Consider the following 10,282-nt stretch of genomic DNA (forward strand, 5'->3'; position numbering starts at 1 on the left):
CCTCCTCATTCTGAAACTCTGTCCCCCTCGGCTTTGGGGGAATGCAGCCTTTTTTTCCTTTTCCTTCTCACTTTTGCATGTTTTTACTGATCGTTCAATATGCTAACCGTTCTCAGCCCTGAGCCTGGAAGAGGAGCTTTCCACACCTCCAGTCAGATTCAGGTGCTCTCTGGAGATGAAACTCTGAAATGCTTTGTATATTTTCTCAACTAGATCCCTTTTCAGAAGTGTCTGTAGAACAATAAAAATCTTTGCCTTCTGACCTTGACTTGGGAGCGGCAGGGAGGGGTGGGCGCCCGGTGGGCCGAGGTGGGGCCGTTCCCAGGTTCAGCTGAAGAGGGTCTGTGTCCCCGCAGTCCTCACAGCTCACCAAGCCAGGTGGATTCACGTTGCACAGGGAGGAGGAGGAAGGGGTTTGGATACCGGAAGTAACTCACCCAAGGTCATGCTGTTTTCAAGTGCCCATAAACCACCCCATTTAGTTCCACACGCAAGATGACATCATTATTGCTTGTCCTTAAGCACGAGGATGATGTAGTGTTCTGCACGGTTTGGGGATCTGAGCTGAGGTTGGCATGAGTCACGGGGTTGTATTCTGCAGGGAAGGAAGCGGTGGGAGAGGCAGCCCAGAACGCTGGCCGGTCGGGGCGGGTGGGGGGGGACCCCAGAGGCAGGACCTGGGGCAAGTGTGGGTGCCGACGCCCTTGGGGCTGGTCTGGCTCAATAATCCTGTGAGGGACATGAATGACTCAGGTTAGTGCAGACACACCCTTGTTCTCAAAGGCAGTCTCGCCCAGATGTCAATCTACATGCAGTGCATTCACATAATGCTGATAGGATTTATTGTATAACTTGACACAGTTCTTTTGGGAAAGTCAACATGGGGAATGGTCTGGTAAAACCTCAGAAGGGGAAAGAACAGCCTCCGGTATTAAGCATTATAACCTACCGTAATTAAGGAGTTACATGTAGCAAAGGAGAAGGTCAATGGAACAATGGAGGGCCTGGAGATTGTGTTAAATGTAAGAAAATTTAATGGGGAGCATGTGTGGGTTCTTTTTAATGGAACAGCTGGCTAACCATTTTGACAAAAATTCACCTGGATCCTACTTCCCTGTAATGTTAATTCTGGAGAGACCAAAGTTTTTAAGTATGAAATGAAGCCATGAAAGTACCTAACTGATTTAAAGCCATCTTAGACGAGGGAGAGCAAATTTACGTACAGCCAAACACCACAAAGTCCAAAGATTTACAAGGGCGGCAAGCTGGGGGGAGATGCTTTTGAAACCTAGGACACAGAAAGGGCTGTTTTCCTCAATATGCAATGTTCTTACAAACATGAACAACCCAAGAGCTACATAGGCGAAGACTATGAACAATCTTTGCAGAGTAAGGGAACTACAAGTGGGTCATTGCTTAAACATGAAAAGATGTTTAATTGCAGGGCTTTTTATTAAATATTTTACACTGTGAAGCATTTACTCCATATAAAATACCGCATATAAGTCACAGGGATATAAATGATGAAGCATGACCAGCGTGCATCTGGAGACCCACCAGCCAACTAATGAGACAGAAGACTGCCAGTAGCGCTGATTTCCTTGGTGCACTGCTCCCTTTGCTGCTTACAAACCACCACCCAGACTTAATGGCCCAACACAGCAGTTGACTGTTTTTCCTGGTTGCCAGGCATGGCTGAGTTTGGCCAGCTCTCAGGAGCTGTTCCCTCGTGCTTTGCATTCAGCAGGGGCTTGGCTGTGCTCTGCGCCCAAGGTGCCCCTCCCCTCCCACGCCTCACTCAGCCCACGGCCTCCAGTCAATACCCTGGCCTTCCTTAGAGTTTGGCAACCAAGCCTCAAGCGGGAGGAAGCCAGAGGCGTTAGTTCTCTTAAGGCCTGGAATCCAAAGTTCCAGAACGTTCTTTCATTGCATTGTTGGTCAAAGCAAGTCACAAAACCAGCCCTGACTTAAGCGGAAGGGAAGTAGACCAACTCTAGATGGGGGGAGAAGCATTCATGCTCAGGGATGCAGGGAACGTTGGCTCCCATGTTTGGAGACCACCCCCCACACACACACACCCCAGCCCCTCCCCTCCATATCCTGTGCGGGACACTAAGGACATCTATTCTTTGGTCTAAAGACAACCATGAAAATGTGTCAATTTTCCATATATTAGCCAATTTCTTTATATTGATTGGCCAATCCAGGGTAATTAGTAATGCCTATTCTGAGTTTCTCTGCTTTGCTTTATAATTCTACCACATACCTATGAACACCTAGTGCAGTTTTACTTCGATTTGAACGTTACAAAAAGTCCTAAAATACATGTCTTATTCTCTGACTTGTCTCTTCCCACAACCCTTTATTTCGAAGATTCATCCATGGTAATGCCTACATTATTTAATCCACTTATATGACTGTCCATCAGTCTATATGTGAATATGCAATTTAACGACCTACCCATCTTCCTAACAACGTGCATAGGTTCTTTCCAATTTTTTATCATCACAGCAATGCTTTAAAGAACATCTCTTTTATAAGGCATCTGGTACACCTGTGTAAGAGAAGTGGAACATTGGGTCCCAAGTAAGCAAACATTTAAGCCACAAAATTCTGCCATATTGCTTTTTTATAAGGAATTGAACCAATTTATATTCCTACCTGTGCTGCATAGGTGTTCTCCTTGTTCCACACCCTTGCCAATACCTAGTGTTAACAACCTTTGGGGTTTGGGGTGTTTTTTTTGGTTTTGTTTTGCTGATGGACTGAGGGTAACATGGTATTTCATGATGGTTTTCATTTTCACTTTCCCGATTACTAGGGAAGTGGGACAAGTTTCATATGTATTGGATCCTCAAATTTCCTTTTCTGTAAAACACCTGTTTGTGTTCTTGGGGCACCTGAGTGGCTCAGTCGGTTAAGCCGCCAACTCTTGATTTCAGTTCAGGTCATGATCTCAGGGTCCTGGGATCTGAGAGTCTGTTAGAGGATTCTCTCCCTCTGCCCCTCCCCCGACTCACACATGCAGTCTCTATCACACACAAATAAATAAATCTTTAAAAATTTTTTAAAAATGCCTTTTTTGTGTTCTTTGGCCTATTTTTCTATTGGATGCTTTGTTTTCTTCTTACTGGCTTGTTGAAGTTCTTTATATGTTTATGTATCTTACATAATCTTTATGTATTTTGTCACTGGTGTGTGGCAAATATCTTGCCCAAATTTATGACTTGTTTTTTTTTTATTTTCTCTGTTGTTTCTTTGATGAACAGAAACTATTGGTTTTAATGTAGTCAAATTCATCCCTCTTTTTCTTTATGATTGTGTCTCATTGCATCATTTCAGAAATCCTTCCTATCCCAACATTGAGGAGATTTGATCTTATATTTTCTTCTAATCCTCAAGGATTATGTTATAATCCTTCTAATGTGTTGTATATTACATTTAAACCTTCCCCAGTAAATTATTCCCTGGTATGGTGTGAGGTTGGGTAACCATTTGTTCTTTTTTTATTGTTTTCCTTTCCCCACTGAGCTACAGTGTGTGTCTACAATGCTCGAGTTTCCCTGCGTGGAAGGTCTATCTCTGGGCTTTCTGTTCTGTCCTATCAGGTCTATCCTTTGGACCATAATCAGTCCATATATCTGGTAGTTCAAGTCTCCTACCTTGATTTTCTCCAGCAGCGCCATGCCTTTTCTCAGCCCTTTGTTTTCATATGTATTTTAGAAACAGTTTATCAAGTTCCATGAAATATTCTGTTGAGGTTTTAATGGACTTGTGTTGAACCTATATATCCACTTGCTGAGAACTGAGATCATTATGATACTGAGTGTCCTGATCTATGAAATTGGCACTTGAAGAATTTATTTGGATCTTCAATCTCTTCTGTTACAACTTGATACTTTTCTCATTAGTCATGCAGATCGTTCATTAGATTGATTCCTGAGTCTCCTATATTTGTTGTTATAGTAATTATACCTCTTTGTCACTGATGTACAGAAATGTAATTTATTTTTGAGTATTGATCCAGTGAACTTTGCCGAGCTGTCCTCCTTATTCTAAGACATTATCTGAGGATTCTTTTCTATTTTCTACGTAGGCCCTGCATTGATTATGAATAGGTTTTGTTTCTTCCATTCAAATAATTAAAGATTTTTATTTATTTATTTGACAGAGAGAGAGAGAGAGANAGAGAGAGAGAGAGAGATCACAAATAGGTAGAGAGAGAAGGGAAGCAGGCTCCCCGCTGAGCAGAGAGCCCGATGTAGGACTTGATCCCAGAACCCTGAGATCATGACCTGAGCTGAAGGCAGAGGCATAACTCACTGAGCCACCCAAGCGTCCCTCTTCCATTCAAATAATTAAAACATGTCTTTTTCTTCTCCTGCCTCACTGAGTAGAAGTTCTGGTATCATGGTAATAGTCCAAACCTTATTTGTTCTTGATTCTTTTTTTTTTTTTTTTTTAAGATTTTATTTATTTATTTGACAGAGATCACAAGTAGGCAGAAAGGCAGGCAGAGAGAGAGGGGGAAGCAGGATCCCCGGGAGCAGAGAGCCCAATTCGGGGCTTGATCCCAGGACCCTGAGATCATGACTTAAGCTGAAGGCAGAAGCTTAACCCACTGAGCCACCCAGGCACCACTTGTTCTTGATTCTAAAAGAGAGTTCATCTGGGGGCGCCTAGGTGGCTCAGTGGGTTAAAGCCTCTGCCTTCAGCTCAGGTCCTGATCCCAGGGCCCTGGGATCGAGCCCCATATTGGGCTCTCTGCTCAGCAGGGAGCCTGCTTCCACCTCTCTCTCTGCCTGCCTCTCTGCCTACTTGTGATCTCTGTCGGTCAAATAAATAAATAAAATCTTTAAAAAAAAAGAGAGAGAGTTCATCTTGAGCATCATTTTAGCTATAGATATTGGGAGAATATTCTTTTTGAAGTTAATTGAAGAAGTTGTCCTCAATTCCTAGTTTGCATTTTTAATCAGGGTATACGTTGAATTCTTCTATCACATTTTCCCCCCACACTTACCAATATGATGATTTTTTCCTCTTTTAATATGTTAATGTGGCATATAATGTTAATAACTGATTTAGTCATAATGGATTATCCTGTTTCTACACTATTGGATTCTGTTTGCTAATATTTCATTTAGGAGTTACTGATATATGTTTATTAGGAAGGCTGACCTGTAATTTTCCTTTCTCATGCTCTCCTTGTAAGGCTCCAGTATTAATGGTTCACTGGTCTCATAGAATGAGCTGGAGACATTGGTTTTATGGTTTGGTTTGGTTTGGTTTCAGTTTAATAACACACTGTCTTCTCAAGTGTGGACAAGCCCTCTTGTATCGATAATGGTGATAATTTTTGGCTTGACAAGAATCAGATTTTAAAATTTCAGAAATTTCACTGCTAGGAATTTACCATATGGATATACTCAAACAAGTATACAGAAAAATATACGTACCGGGTATTTATTGTTGTAATAGCCAGAAACTGAAAACCAAAGTCCCTCCACTGGGACTTACTTTTTTGAAAAGTGCAGTTATTTATTTATTTTTTTGCCATTATAAAGAATGAGGTAGAGCTATTTGTGCCAATGTGTAAAGTTCTCCAAGATCCATAATTAGGGTAAGGCAGATGGCAGAGCGAGAATATATATCCCATTAGTGAATTTTCTAAAACATAACTCTATGGATGTGCATCTACTATTTCTAGAAGGATACTCACAGCCAAGTCACACCAGTTACCTCTGGAGAACAGGGATGGCAGGGAGCTGTAGGACTCTCTATCCTTCCATGTCATGCAGATGTATTCTTTTTATAATTTAAGCATGTGTGAGCGTATATTTATACCCACACACCCGGCAGCTGGGATGGGGGAGGGCCTGCTGGTTGAGGGGATGCCCTCTCGGTCAGCCAATTANCCCAGTCTCACCCGTACCCCTCTGGCTCTCGAGGTCTGTCACCTTCCTAGAAAGCAATCCCCATATTAGGCCCTGGTCTGACCCGAAGAATAAAGTGGTTGGAAATGTTAAGTCGACACATATAGGGAGCTCTGTAACCTCGCACAAGTGTTACTATGGAAACCAGAGCCTGGGCGGTCTCCATGGAAACCCTTCTCAGCCTTCTGCCTGAAGGAGTTACCACCCACTGGTGTTGAAGTCTTACTTCGCAGGAGTTTCAAAAAATGCTCAGGAAGAAAATGGCGGCCAGGTCCCTGCCCACCCTAGGGACATCTGGGGGGCTCTGGGCAGCACTTGATGCCTGCTCAGGAAGGAGAACGGGTCCGTGACCAAGGGGAGCCTAGCACATGTGACACCCTAGGCAGTGTGCGCAGTGTCCCCGGAGTGGACATGGGACCCATGTCTGGAGGGTGCAGGGCATCCAGACTCCTCTACTGACCACTGGTGGGGTGAACTGATGCCACCTCGGGGCTCCAACCTGCCCCTCTACAGAATTGCAGAGTTGGAACTGAGTCACTTTGAACGTGGTTTGCGTGCGACCGGGCAGCATGGGGCTCAGAGGAGGGAGACCAAACAATGACTGGTCAGCCTTCCCGGGGATTCATCTGAGCTTTGCAGAACCGTGAGGAGGCATGGCACGGCAAGGGAAAAGGGCAGCGGGGGAAGGGAAGTACACCCCAAGGGCCAGAGGCCTCATACAGTAGTGCGATACAGCCATTGGCCCTCCTGGCACTGAATCCCTTAAGGGGTCATAGGGCCTGGAAGGAGGCTCAAAGCCCAGGGCATGGGGTGCCGGGGATGGGCAGTGCTCTCCCAGGACCGTGGGGGACACCCTCATGCTGCTGCCCACCACTGGCATCTCATCCTCGCCATGTGCCACCCACGCTCCTGCAGCCAGAGCCACAGAGCTGGGAACACGGGAGCAGATGCAGGTCCCTGTGCCAGCCTCCCACCCCAGAGATAGAGTCCTGTGGCTGGAAGCCAGCAAGTCCTATCTGGGCCGGCCCTGCAGGAGAACTGCTGAGAAGAGGGATGGCAGTGAGGAAACAGGGGGTGGGGAGGGGGTTGTGACTTTGACCAGCCCCTTCGTCCAGCACTTACTGAGCAAGGCCCTCAAGTGCCCAGGCTTTTCACCGATTTATTTTGCTCATTTCTTGCATGATCTCTGGGTGAGTATGAATTCCACAACCAAAAACTCAGGCCTCCAAAAAGGCATTTTTATTTTCCTATAATAATCTATTTTTGGTTTTTTGTTTGTGTGGTTTTTTAAAAAAGATTTTATGTATTTATTTGAGACAGCAAGAGCACAAGCAGGAGGAGAGGCAGAGGGAGAAGAAGACACCCCACAAAGCAGGGAGCCCAATGGAGACTCGATCCAGGGACCCCGGGATCATGACCTGAGCCCAAGGCATCCGCTTAACCAACTGAGTCACCCACGTGCCCCTATACTCGTCTATTTTGTACAACAATCTAGCTTTCAAATCCCCATTCATCCCAGTGGCAGAGGATGGAATCTTGGCCATCTGGGGGCAAACTCGGCCATTACTTCACTTTCAAGTCAGGGTTCACCCTTTAAGTAAATACTAATTTGCACCCCCGCCCCCAGAGCCCACCATTAGAACCATGTTCTTGAATTTGGGGTCTTCCCACCAACACAGTCTGAGGGAGACAGCGGCTCTCTCCTTATATAATTGCTAGCAACGTGAGGGAGGGGACAGCCAAGATCCCATCACCCAGCATCCATGGGCAGGGAGGTGGTGACGTCCTCTCTGTGGTCCTGTTGCCTGCTTTCAACTGTGGATTCCGTGTGTCACCTCCCAATTACTGATGACAGCAGCAGTTTCCCCCCACCTTCCAGGGATTCTCTGAGCCACGCAGTGCCCTGTCCATAAATCTCTTTCTGCTCAATTAGCTAGAATTCTTCTGTTGCTTGGGGCCCAGTGTCGCTGAGCAAGAGAGCCTTGAGGGAGATTACCAGAACACAGCTTCGTGCTTTCTTCCCCACTTCCTTTTCAAACCTACTCTGTGGGGTTGGTTCTCCCCCCACCGTGGGTGAAATCAAAATCAAATCTAAGTAAGATTTCTTGGGTTTTTGGGGTTTTTTTTTTTGTTGTTGTTGTTGTTGTTTTGCTCAACCCAAGAGAAGAAAAATTCCTTGGGTCACTTTTACAACAAAAATCTGATTTCGGTAATTATAGTGTCTAGTTAGGAAAAATAACCCAGATTCCAAAGTTCATTTGAAGCTGAAGCTGCTTCCCTCCACCAGCTGAAAACTGTGCCCCGTGGGCAGCCTGCAGCTGGCAAAGGAGAGCTTGGCCAGCTTCTCCTCTGCCTTCCCTGCCTGCTGCTCCCACGCTCCCCTCCCTCACAGGCTGCTCAGGGGGAGGGCTTGGTGCTGGAGCCCCTGTGTTGGGGGGGGTGCTCCTGGGGGAGACTTCCCCCCCCACCCCCCCACCCCCCACCCCCACTGCAACTCAGTGCAGGTGAACAGCTCTGCCAACTCAGGTCTCCTCAGGCGGGAGCTAGGCAACCAAGACCAGCTACCGGAACATTCCCACATCCTTCGTTTGTTGCCACCGGCTCCCAGAATGTGGGCCTTTCCTGGCTCTGTGCTCCAAGCAGACAGCTCCGGCCACAACCTGCCACCAAAGCTTCCTCGGGAGCCTGTCACACACTCAGCGCCCCCTCCCCAAACATCAGGACACACCTATCAAGCTCTCCAGCAGCCTTATGGAAACCCTTCTCCCCAAGCAAAAGACAGGGGTGTGGGTTGTGGGGCTCTGATCCTTCTCTCCCTAGAAATGTTCTGCCCAGTTAACAAGCTAGAGTGGGGGTGGGCACAGACCAGGAGGACCCAGACCTCCCTCCCCCACCACAGCTCCCGCCCAGGACTTCACTTAACCTCTCTGACTTTTTTTTGTCTTAGCTTATGGGGCTTTCATGGACATTTGGATGGCAGGTGTGGGGAGGGGGAGGGTGAAAAAAACCCATTAGGTTTACTCGGGGCTCAGACCTTGCAGGGTCCCCCGTGGGCATCCCAGGCAGCAGGTTCTGTAGCTGAGGAGGGCTGGAACCATGGATCTGACCTGAGACCAGCTCTTTGCGCCCCTGGCTGGGCTGGGAGTTCAGGAAACCCCTGAGGAGGAATGTTCTGAAGACTCGGGCTCCTGGGAACTGAGAACCAAGCTGCATCCCAGACCCAAAAGGAAGTCTGCGCAGCCTCACGTCTGGGAGGACGCTAGGAGCTCCAGAGGACACCCTATACACATGGCAATGTTGGCCATAGAGCCCCGGACAGTGGCCGTAGGAGATTGGACCCTGGGCTACCAGACCTGTGTTTGAATCCTACTGTGCCACTTAAACTGGCTGTGTGATCGCTTTGCTTCTCTGTTCCTGCATAAAATAAACTCTGCAAAACCCGTGACTGAAGAGAGGATGCATTTGCTCGAGGTTTAACAGTCTGAGCAGGGCTCAGGGGGACAGCTGGTTTTTGCCTTCTGCGTCATCAGCAGAGTGGTCTTGATGGAGGCAAGAAGATCTGCTGCTAAGAGAGTCACATTCTGAGCTTGGCTGGGCCATCGACTTCCTCCCAATGGGCCTCTGCGCCAGACTGCCTGGGCTTCCCCACACCCCGGGGGCTGGGTTCCAACCGGGAGGAAGCAGAAGCTTCCAGGTCTTAACACCCCGGGCTTGGAGATCCCAGCCCACCATCTTTTCATTCTACTGGGCAAAGCAGCTCTGAGCCTAATCCAGTTTCAGAAAGAGGGGACACGAGCGCCACCTCCTGAGGGGAGGGGAGGTACACATGGACAAAGGAGGGGCACAACTGTCAGGGCCATCCTCAGATATCAGCGGCTATGGCGACAGGGCACTTGAGCAAGTTACTTAAGCTCTCCTCGTCTCAGTTTCCCCTTCTGTTAACTGGGGCTAACAATATCGTTCCCCACTTGGCTGTCCATAGGACTAATTAAGCTCTCGGTTGAGCTCACAGCAGTTGGAAGAATGTCTAGGAACAGCTGAGAGCTCAAAAGAGTTCAGCATTAGTATCAGACAATCCTGAACACACCCAACGTCCAGGAGATGGTGGCATTCCCATTGGTCCTTTGGGCCTCTGCCTCCGACGTCTCCTCTCCCTGTCTCCCACCTGCCTCTAGTATCCTCTTCCGAGATAGCCCCCCAAACCCCTTCATTCTCTTCTCCCTGGAGACACAGCAACAAAGTGCCCGTAGGTCTGGGCTTTGCTCCTGGAGTGTCTCACTCAGCCACCACCAGATGGGGCATTTAGGCCATCTGTTTCCATAGTCTGAGGCACACACACCTACCCCCCC

Source organism: Enhydra lutris, unplaced genomic scaffold (genome assembly GCF_002288905.1).
Source record: "Enhydra lutris kenyoni isolate GAN:26980312 unplaced genomic scaffold, ASM228890v2 scaffoldscaffold1, whole genome shotgun sequence".
In the NCBI taxonomy this organism is placed as follows: domain Eukaryota; kingdom Metazoa; phylum Chordata; class Mammalia; order Carnivora; family Mustelidae; genus Enhydra; species Enhydra lutris.